This window comes from Mastomys coucha, unplaced genomic scaffold (assembly GCF_008632895.1).
Source record: "Mastomys coucha isolate ucsf_1 unplaced genomic scaffold, UCSF_Mcou_1 pScaffold22, whole genome shotgun sequence".
Classification (NCBI taxonomy): Eukaryota; Metazoa; Chordata; class Mammalia; order Rodentia; family Muridae; genus Mastomys; species Mastomys coucha.
Genome location: NW_022196905.1, coordinates 147007574 through 147009911, shown reverse-complemented (window position 1 = coordinate 147009911; position 2338 = coordinate 147007574).

The following is a 2338-nucleotide window of genomic DNA, read 5'->3' as shown; positions in this document are numbered from 1 at the left end:
GGCTGGCTGCTCCAGTCTCAGAAACTCACCCGAGAGAAAATGGCGAATCCCGCCCGAGTCTCTGGCCTCGAAATTGATGTTTTAAACAAGTCAGGAAGGCACCAAGTGAGGTTCCAGTAGGTCTGTCCCAGTGTCATTTCTGTTGCTGACACCTTGACAAAAAAGCAGCTTAGGAGAGAAAGGAATTTTAGTTCACAATTCCAAGTTATAGTCCGTCCCGCAAAAAATTTGAAGAGCTACAGCGAAGAGCAGAGATGCTTGCATGTCAGAGCAAAGGGAGCAACGATGTGTGCTTGCCCCATTCAAATTTCACTAGCTACACAGTCATACAGTGTTATCCTAACCCAGAAATTGGTGCCACCCACTTTCAGGCTGGGGCTCCCACATCAGATAGGACAATCAGGACAGTTCCCTACAGACACACCCACAGCCCAACCTCAGACCTAGAGGATCCCTCATTAAGACTGTTTTCCTAGGTAGCTCAAGGGTATTCCACTAAGTTCTTTCCAGTAGGCCACATCAACTGAACCTGTGTGTGTGTGTGTGTGTTGTTTGTGTATTTGTGTACGCTTGTAGGGGTGTGTCCATGTGTGCCCCTACCTGCAGGACTTAAACAATGGCGTTCTCGAGAAGAGGGAACTGCAATGACAAATCTGGGATCAGGAGACGCAAAGGAGTGAGACAAGACAAAAAATTCTGACCAAGTCTCAGTCTACTCTAGGGAAACAAGGAGCTTTTAAAGCTACAGGCCACAAAGGTGTGTGCCCAGGTGCACGGGCCAAACCGGTAATATTGCTTGGTTACACATTAGCACAAATGGAATGTCCACATCGTAAAATGTCTGGGAAGGAGTGTCCTCACTGTAAAAAGTAAGGAAAGGAATGTCCTCACTGTAAGGTGTCTGGAAAGCCCCTATCGTAAAATGTCCCGAGGCAACTGTAGGAATGGAAGCAAGATAGTGGAAGAAACAAAAGAGTGTTAGTTGATAGATGGTGGCCTAGGGACAAGATGGAGACTGAGATGCCAAGGGACTTTTGGACCCCAACACATGTGGAGATCAGATATGCCAGTGTCTTCCTTGGTGGCTTCTCTATCTTATTTTTTATTTTAAAAAAATTCATATACTGCATTTTGATCATATTCATTTCCCTCCCCAACACCTCCCAGATTCTTCCACGCCACTACCAACCCAACTTCACTTTTATCTCTCCTCCAAAATCAAAGCAAACATTAACTTAATAAAGGAAAGCCAATAAGACAAAAAATCAAAACAAAACAGAAATGTGTGTGCATGCTCTCTCTCTCTCTCTCTCTCTCTCTCTCTCTCTCTCTCTCTCTCTTTCAGACACACACACACACACACACACACAAACCAAACCAAACAAAACACATGGTTGGGGTACAACTTTGTGTCTACTTCTCCTCTTTAGTGCTAGGATTTTGTTTGGTTTGAGAGCATGGGTCTTGTGTGAGCTGCTTTGGTCTCTGTGAGCTCATATGTGTATCGCAGCTGTAGTGTCTGGAAGGTGCTGCTTCCTTGGAGTCATCCACCACCTCTGACTCTGGCCATCTTTCTACCTTCTCTTCTGCATAGCTCCTTGAGCCTTGAGGGTTTGATGTGGATCTCTGTGATAATTCCCAGCTGCTGTAAGAATCATCTCAGTTCTTCATCTTATTTTCTAAGACAATGTTTCTCATTGATCCCTGGGTTCACAATTTCACCTATAATATCTAGCTGGGAAGCTCCTGAGATCTGCTTGTCTTTGTCCTTCAGCACTGCTGCCACTCAGGTCCTCATGCTTACAAGCACTTTACACACTGAAGAATCTCCCCAGCCCATCTACAACCCTTTAATAGTATTATAGGCTGGAATCCAGTATTCAACACCCCAACTTTGGGAGGACATTGAAGCTCTGAATGACAGCTGTCTTTTTCTTTTTAGTTTTATTAAGGATTATTATTATTATTAATCATTACATTCATTTACATCTCTAATGATATCCCCATTCCCAGTTACCCCTCCAAAATCCCCCATCCCATCTGCCCTCTTCCACCTCCTCTTTGCCTCTATGAAGGTGCTCCTCCACCCACTTTTCCACTCCTGCGCCACCGCTCCAGCATCCCCCCTACATATCAAACCTCTACAGGACCAAGGGCCTCCCCTTCCACTGATGTCAGACAAGGCCATCCTCTGCTAGATATGTATCTAGAGCCATGGATCCCTCCATGGTTGGTAGTCTAGTCTCTGGGAGCACTGGGTGGTCCGGCCAGCCAACATTCTTCTTCTTTTTTTATTTTTGTTTTTGTTTTTTGTTTTTTTTTTTTATTTTAGATATTT